The sequence below is a fragment of the Magnolia sinica genome, chromosome 3, assembly GCF_029962835.1.
Source record: "Magnolia sinica isolate HGM2019 chromosome 3, MsV1, whole genome shotgun sequence".
NCBI classification, from domain to species: domain Eukaryota; kingdom Viridiplantae; phylum Streptophyta; class Magnoliopsida; order Magnoliales; family Magnoliaceae; genus Magnolia; species Magnolia sinica.
Window position 1 is genome coordinate 18,787,677 of NC_080575.1, and position 7,967 is coordinate 18,795,643.

General features: G+C 39.6%; 1 non-coding gene across 1 annotated transcript; it reads left to right on the top strand.

The window, feature by feature from the left end:
* Window positions 1–6,138: 6,138 nt before the first annotated feature.
* Window positions 6,139–6,245, top strand: LOC131241658 (small nucleolar RNA R71). Its single transcript, XR_009169217.1, has one exon. It is a non-coding gene; the product is annotated as a small nucleolar RNA R71 (small nucleolar RNA).
* Window positions 6,246–7,967: the final 1,722 nt, after the last annotated feature.

The following is a 7,967-nucleotide window of genomic DNA, read 5'->3' on the forward strand; positions in this document are numbered from 1 at the left end:
GGTCTGATATGCAATATTTGACCCTCAACACAACCCCCAACCAGCATTTTGCTAGTCCCAAGCAAAGTATGCGAAAAATAAGTTGAGAATTACAGGACAATTTATATGAACTCGAGTGATTTTTGAATAACACATCAAATACTAGAATTTTTAAGATTCATGAATGTTAGCATTACTTTCTCCTAATATCAGACTCACGGTAAACTTCATAATCAAGTTCAAATATTATTCCATTAATTCGACAATTCTAAACATTGAGTACCATGAGTGTATAGTGTAATCTCGGCTTAACACTATTAAAATTCACTTTTCTATTTCAGGATATCATTGGTAACTACAAAAGGATTCATAATAACCAACACCTAAACCGAAACTTGATTCATTCTTCCAGCTTTTGATGATTTTCACACTATGTCAACTTTTTTTTTTAAAAGTAAAGCCAAGGAGGGAAAACGAATCCTCACCTATAGGGAGCAAACCTATGGTAAAGACTGTACACTCAACTCTTTTTTCAAATATCGTCTATGGGGAATCGAATCCTCACTTATAGGGAGCAAACCTATGGTAAAGACTGTTTGCCCAATCCATTCAATTTTCCCAAGTTGGTTCCTTTCATGTTTAATGATTGCCAAGTTAATCCTTCAATATCGAACTGAAATCTTAATGTGTAAGCAAAATGTGACATATGAAATCATGACTCAATCAATGTTTAAAACCTCTAACCATGGACTAACAATTTAAATTTAACTATGAAATCTAATAGATAACTGAATCCAAGAGTCATAAAGTACCAACATCACGCATCTTGAAATTCTAAGTGCCCTAGATGGCCGTCAAAATCACTTCGAATTCATTAGAAATCCTAGAAAAAAAAAAATTTTAAAAAATTTCCACAGTTTTTGCTCAAGACCAAGAAAATGCGAAAATGCTGATTAGGTCACCTAATCTCCCACCCCAACCTAAAATCTACATTGTCCTCAATGTAAAAGATATGAGCATGCAATGCACTTGGGACAACGAAAAGTAAATATGAAGTGATGGGAAGATAGTACCTGGATGATGAATCGAGAGACACTTTCCAAGAGATCGCAGCATGGGCGTCGGTCAGCACGAGAGAGAAGGTAACACAAAAATAACAAAAATAAAATCCTACCTATACCACTTTCGTAGGTACTCTCGATTGCATTTAGCGTATGCAACAAGCCTTTAAACCCCTAGGTTGCCCCTAGTGGACGAGTTGTAGTCTCGTGAGGGTTTGCAGCAATGTTACTCACAAACATTGAAATAACTAATGATAAAAATGAAATGAAATGAAGAGCTGGGTTGCCTCCCAGGAGCACTAAGTTTACCGTCTTCAGCCAGACAAATAAAACAACTACCCTAGTCCTATGAAAGCGATAAACCTACCTATACCTCCATCAGACTAGGAGATCAATCCTGGTAAACAGGAGCAGTTAGGGGCATGGACATGTCCTCTGAATCAAATTTCTCGACAAATGGTTTCAATCGATGTCCATTGACTTTAAACTCCTTGCCATTGTCGGGATCTCTTATTTCAACGGCTCCATGTAGAAAAACAGTGACAACAATGTAAGGGCCGGTCCAACGAGATCGAAGCTTACCCGGAAAGAGATGTAATCGAGAATTATACAAAAGGACCTTCTGACCAGGCATGAATGATTTTCACAAAATGTGTTGGTCATGAAATGCTTTCATCTTGTCCTTGTAAATTCTCGAATTATCGTACGCATCATTCCGGATTTCCTCAAGTTCATTCAATTGAAGTTTGCGTAGCGAGCCAGCGTTGTCCAGATTGAAATTAAGATTTTTGATCGCCCAGTACGCTTTATGTTCCAGCTCCACAGGCAAGTGACAAGCTTTCCCATAGACAAGTCTAAAGGGAGACATTCCAATAGGGGTTTTAAAGGTAGTACGGTATGCCCATAAGGCATCGATCAATTGGATTGACCAATCCTTACAGTCAGGGCTAACCATTTTGTCCAAAATGTGTTTAATTTCTCTATTAGAAATCTCAACTTGCCCACTTGTCTGTGGGTGGTACGGGGTGCTCACCTTATGAGAGATACCGTATTTCTTCATTAAGCTCTCAAATGGTTTATTACAAAAGTGTGAGCCCCCATCACTAATGATGGCTCGAGGCGTCCCAAACTGCGAAAGGATGTTCTCTTTTAAGAATTTAATGACCGTGCAATGGTCATTATTTCGGCACGGAATTGCTTCAACCCATTTAGTGACATAATCTACGGTGAGCAAAATATACAAATTTCCAAATGATTAGGGGAATGGTCCCTTGAAATCAATGCCCCAACAGTCAAATGCTTCTATGATAAGGATGAGATTCAAAGGCATCATATTTCGACGGGACAATGCTCCTAATTTTTTATAACGCTCACAAGCCTTGCAAAACTCATGAGTGTCCCTGAACATAGTGGGCCAATAAAAGCCACACTGTAAAATCCTGGCTGTGGTCTTTTTAACAGAAAAGTGACCACCACAGGCCTGTGAGTGACGGAAGGAGATGACACTCTGATGCTCATCGTCTAGCACACATCTCCTTAGGATCTAGTCTGAGCAATATTTAAACAAATACAGATCGTCCCAAAAAAAGTTACGCACCTTGGTGAAAAATTTCTTCTTATCTTGCGCAGTCCAATGTGTCGGTATGGAACCTTTGGCAAGATAATTAGCAATATCAGTGAACCAAGGTGAATGGGAGACTCTGAATAGTTGTTCATCAGGGAATATATCATTGATATGGGTCACCTCAAGGGAATCAGAGGTATTAAGGCAAGAAAGGTAATCGGCCCCTACGTTCTCTACTCCCTTTTTATCTTTAATTTTCAAATCAAATTCTTGGAGTAGAAGGATCCATCATATTAGACGGGGGTTAGAATCGTTCTTAGAAAGAAGATACTTAAGTGTCGCATGATCTGTGTAGATAATGATCTTGGATCCGATCAAGTAGAACCTAAATTTATTCAAAGCGAACACTACGGCCAGGAGTTCCTTTTCCGTAGTCGAGTAGTTCACTTGGGCAGAATTTAAAGTTCTACTTACATAATGAATGACGTAGGGCCTCTTATCTTTTCTCTGGCCTAGAACCGCTCCAAGAGCATAATCAGAAGCGTCGCACATAAGCTCAAAAGGAAGGCTCCAGTCGGGTGGCTGCATGATAGGTGCAGTGGTTAACATGCCCTTAAGCTTGGTGAAAGCTTCCTGGCATTGCTCAGTCCACTCGTATGGAGCATCCTTTTGAAGAAGATTACATAAAGGATGAGAGAGGAGACTGAAGTCCTTTATGAATCGCTTGTAAAATCCTGCGTGTCCTAAGAAGGATCGCACGTCTCTGATGTTCTTGGGTGGAGGTAGGTTAGAGATAAGATCGATTTTTGCCTTATCTACCTCGATTCCCTTGGACGAGATGATATGCCCAATGACAATTTCCTTCCGAACCATGAAATGACACTTCTCCCAATTAAGTACCAAGTTCTTTTCTTCACATCTTTTCAGCACACATTTAAGACTTTCCAAGCACTTGCTGAAAGATGGACCGTAGATAGAGAAATCGTCCATGAAGACCTCTAGATATTGCCCCACTATATCAGAAAAGATACTAAGCATACATCACTGAAAGGTGGCAGGGGCATTACATAGTCCGAATGGCATCCTTCGGTAGGCAAAGGTGCCATAGGGACATGTAAATGTGGTCTTTTCCTGGTCTTCAGGGGCTATCTCTATCTGGTTGTAGCCCGAATACCCGTCAAGGAAACAGTAATAGGAATGACCAGCTAACCTTTCCAGGATCTGATCAATGAATGGTAAAGGGTCTTTCCTCGTGACGGTATTCAACTTCCTGTAGTCAATGCACATTCTCCAACCAGTAGTGACTCTAGTTGGCATGAGTTCAATATTAGCATTGGCTACGATGGTGATTCCAGACTTCTTAGGAACCACTTGAGTTGGGCTCACCCATTGACTATCAGATATAGGGTATATGATACCCACGTCCAATAGTTTAAGAACCTCGGCCTTAACCACTTCCTTCATGTTTGGATTTAGTCTACGTTGTGGTTGCCGAGCGGTTTTTGCATTTTCCTCAAGATATTTGTGGTGAGTACAAATCGAGAGATCGATTCCCTTAAGGTCCGCTATCATCCATCCCAGGGCTCCTTTATGCTTAATGAGAGTAAATATGAGCATACTCTCCTGTTGTTTCTCCAGGTGGGCAGAGATCACCACCGGGTATGTCTCATCTTGACCTAAATAGGCATATTTCAAATCAGAGGGCAAAGGTTTTAGGTCAAGCTTCGGCGACTTGAGGTTAGACGGTAGAGGCATTACATCGGTTTGTGGCAATTCTTCAAGTTGTGGCCTCCACCGGTTAACTTCAAGTACCGGTGCAGTATCAAGCAAGGCGCACGTCTCCCTAATCATGTCATCATCAAAATCATGGGAGTGGGCCAGGCACGTCTCTAGATGGTCAGAGGATAAGGTTAGAGGTGTCGTATCTTCCATGAAAGAGTCAATCATGTTAATTGTCGTAGAAATCGTCATCATCCTCTGAGTTGCTGCCATTATTGAAAAAGATGTTTGACTCCAATGTCAAATTTTCAAAAAACAGTCATGACGTCATTCCTGCAATTGATAATTGCATTTGACGTGGCAAGGAATGGGCGACCAAGAATGACGGGAATCTGAGTGCTCATGTTATTGATGAGTTTAGTGTCCAGGATGATAAAATCTACAGGGTAGTAAAATCTATCGACCTGGACTAACATATCCTCAATTATCCCTCTTGGTACACGAACAGAGCGATCAGCAAGTTGTAGTGTGGTCAGGGTGGGTTTTATCTCACCCAAATCTAACTGTTTGTATACCGAGTAGGGAATCAGATTTATGCTCGCTCCTAAGTCAAGAAGTGCGTGATCAATTCTATGGTTCCTGATTACACATGATATAGTTGGGCTACCGGGATCCTTGAATTTCTGCGGCACGTCTTGCTTCAGGATGGCACTCACTTTCTCAGTCAAGAAGATTTTCTTTTGAATACTTTGCCATCTTTTGGTCGTGCATAAGTCTTTCAGAAATTTGGCATATGAAGAAATCTGTTTCACGACATCAAGTAGAGGAATGTTAACTTTCACTTGTTTCAACACCTCTAGAATATCCTGAGAGTTAGAAAGACATTTTGGTGCAACCAACCGTTTGGGGAACGGAGCAACTGGCTTCTCTAGAAGTTTCGGTTCTAATTTTTGTGGGGCATCACTAGATCCATCATTGTTGTCCTCTTCTGGTTCTTGAGGCTTTTCGGGCCTAACCAGAAGAGTTTTATCAATGATCTTTCCACTCCTAAGAGTGGTGATGGATTTAGCGTGCCCCATCTGATTTGAAGAGCTGGGATCATTAATCTCGTACTGTGGTTTAGGATTGGGGAGAGGTTGTGCAGGAAGCATCCCCTTTTCTACAACCATCATACGAGAATCTATCTTTTGCATAAAATCTGTAATTCCCCGCATTGCCTGAGCCAGCTCTTGTATGGAATTTTGAACCGGTTCATCTTGAGGTTTTACTTGATTTGAATTTTGATTGAAGAAACATTGAGGGGTAGCCGTTTGTCCATTTCTCTAACTAAAGTTTGGATGATTTTTCCAACCAGGATTGTACGTATTGGAGTTAGGTCCAGTAAAAGGTCTTTGATAGTTGTTTACGGCATTAGCTTGTTCATTCAACACTCCTCGAAAGGCGGGTATTGTAGGACAATTTTCAGTTGTATGAATGTTGCAATCACAGATGCCGCAAACAATTTCATTAACCTTATCCTTATTTCCTTCGATGGCCTCAACTTTTCTTATGAGCGTAGTCACTTTATACTTGAGATCATCCTCTTCTTTCAAGAGATATAATCCACCTTTCTCCTTTAATTGAGTCAGCCTAAACATGGTGTTCGACTTTAGGTAATAGTCCCATGATTGTGTTTTTTCAGCAAGACTATCGAGGTAATCCCATACCTCGTCAACATTTTTATTAATGAATTCTCCATTACACATTGTCTCGACCATTTGGCGCATGGAAGATGTCACTCCATCATAGAAAAAATTTGTAATGCGCCACGTTTCAAATCCGTGTTGTGGGCATGAACTGACCAAATCTTTGAACCTTTCCCAACATTGGAAGAATGTTTCATCTTCCTTTTGGGCAAAGTTCATGATTGCTTTTCTAAGGGTAATCGTTTTATGATGTGGGAAGAATTTTTTTATGAATTCCCTCTGCATGTCATTCCATGTGCCAATGGATCTAGGACGCAGTGAATGTAACTACGTCTTAGCTTTCTCTTTTAAGGAAAAAGGAAAGAGTTTCAGCCTGATTGTATCCTCAGATACATTAGGAAAATATAATGTAGCTATAATCTCATCGAACTCTTTCAAATGTAAATATGGACTTTCTGATTCAAGTCCATAGAATTTGGGAAGGAGTTGGATAACTCCTGGCTTGATGTCCATTTGTCCTGTGTTTTTAGGAAAAATTATGCATGAGGGCGTACTCACACCCACCGGTTGTAGATAATCTCGTAAAGTACGAGGCGGGGGTGCCTGATGCACCTCATTCTCATCTTGGGTATCCTCCACCCTGGGTGGAAGTAGAGGAGGTTGGTCTTCAGCCATAACTTCAATTAACTCAGGGGATTTCGAGTGGTGTCTAGTCCTGCGATGGATAGTCAACCCCTCAACCAATCCTCCTTCAGTCAAGAGACGTCGAGTGTTGTCACGGGCCCACTTGGGCATGAAACACTCGTAGCCCTTAATCAAATTCAAAACCTAATCCTAAGAAAGGAAAAGAAAATCTAGAAAGAAGGAGAGAGAGAGTTGGAAAGAAATTACCAAATTGAAGCCCCTAAGTTAAGGACCTGCAAAATAAAATAAGTTAGATTCTAAAAAGAGAAGAAAAATCCTTTAAAAGAAAGATAGTAGTAAACTGATTTCTAAAAGAAGGAATTCCTAAAAGAAAGTGGAAATTTCTAAAAATAAATTAGGAAACAAAGTTAGATTCTAAAAGAGTTAAAATTAGAAAGTTACTAAAAATAAAAATAGAAAGTTAATTTCTAAAAAGGGAAATAACTAACCTAGTTTCTAAAAACAAAAGAGAAAAATTTCTAAAAATAAACTATTTCCTACAAATAGGAAAATACTAGAATTAGAAGATTTCTAAAGTTTAAACCCTAATTTTAAAAGTAGAAAAAGTAGAGAAATTAGGAAGGAATTACCAATTTAGGAACTTATGTCAGGATCCTACAAAACATGGAAACAAGTTAGTTCTAGAAATCAATTAAAAACCTAAAACTAAAGTTAGTCAAATTCTAATATTAAACTACTTCTAAACCTAATTAATTTTAGAGAATCGCAACCGCCAGTCCCCAGCAACGGCGCCAAAAACATGTTCTCTCCCCAAGTATAGGGTTGTGACGTAGTAATAAACTCGGTAAGACCGAGGTCGAATCCCAAGGGACTAATACTTGTACGTAATCTGAAACTAGGTAGAATTAGAACTAGACTACAACGGAATTTAAATTTATTATATTTTGAAGAGTAATGACGAAATATTAATGTAAAACTTAAGAGAATCAGAAATAAGAAACTAGGGATTCAGAGGATCCACTTGTAGAGATCAGGGAGATCTTATGCCTGCATCAAGAATCATGGAAATTAAACTGAACTTACTTTGATATAGTTTTCACGAGATGAGAGGTATATGAATTAGAATGGATTCCATTACCAAACCATGCCAAGGAGACAAAGCAAACAATAGAATTAAACTAATTACCAACCGATCAACAATGCATGAAGGTTAGGAAGGGTACCGTCATCCGACCATGCCCATGAGATGATGGTGAACAACAGGGCTTCCTGACGTCATAAACATCAACGGGATGAAGAAATACTCAAAGCCAT